Genomic DNA, 1,099 nt, shown 5'->3' with positions numbered 1-1,099 from the left:
TGAGCCCAACTGGTCGACTTTTTATGCCGGAGAGTTTGTTACATTTATCTGTGACATGAATGAAGGAAAAGACTCTGACTGGTATTACCAGTTAAAAAAGAACGGTCAAGAATGGTTCTCCTATCGGTCAGATAAAAGATTCAACGTTAAACTTCTGGATACTAGTTATAGTGATGAATATCAGTGCTGTGGTCACATGACGAGCTCAGATGTATCAGAGTGCAGTAATACTCTCACTCTTTCTGTCTCAGGTAAGACCTGAATATTTTAAAGAATTACAAAGTTTCATATGACTGTCAACCCTAAAAACTTGCATTTGTTAAATGTATTTTATTTCATAATTCTGAGAAGATTTATCTGTTCATTAGATAGTGCTTGAAATATGACACATAAATAATTACTGGGTTTAATTTCAAACCACCCATAAGTTAAAAAACAATCAACAAAAAAGGAAATATGATTTACCTTAAGGATATAGACTAGAGCTAACCACACTATCTGTTCAGCAAAATAATGTACCTTTTCATGTTTTTTAATGAAGCCATTTTAGTTTGTTTTCTTTTTTTTAATATCTAAAAAGTATTTGTAAATAAGCAAAGATGACAATAAAATGCATTTACATCTCTTTCACATATCTACTTATCTGACAGAAGCATCACTTGTTTACAATAATTGTTTAATTAAAGTGATTAATATAAAATCAGCTAACATTTGTTTTTATAACAGCAGATAAACCCACACCCAAACTGACAGCAGGTTCAACAACCATACCAGTAGGGGGCAGTGTGACAGTGAGCTGCTCAGTGGAGCCCTCTGCTGGATGGAAATACAGATGGTTCAGAAAAACCTCAGACACTTTTGTTGAATTCAGCACAAATAATGAAGAAAACAGAGATATCACTGTGAGACAAGGAGGAATCTACAGGTGTCATGGAGAGAGAGGAAATCCCTCATTCTACAGCCATTCAAGTTATGAGAAATCCATAGAGATAACTTGTGAGTTTCTTTTTGATAAAGCACTTTGAAATTTTTTGCTGCTGAAATCTGCTATACAAATAAAATTTGATTGATTGATTGATTGATTGAACTGCCAGAAACC

Source organism: Poecilia formosa, unplaced genomic scaffold, assembly GCF_000485575.1.
Source record: "Poecilia formosa unplaced genomic scaffold, Poecilia_formosa-5.1.2 Scaffold149, whole genome shotgun sequence".
NCBI lineage: Eukaryota > Metazoa > Chordata > Actinopteri > Cyprinodontiformes > Poeciliidae > Poecilia > Poecilia formosa.
This window is presented reverse-complemented; position numbering follows the sequence as displayed.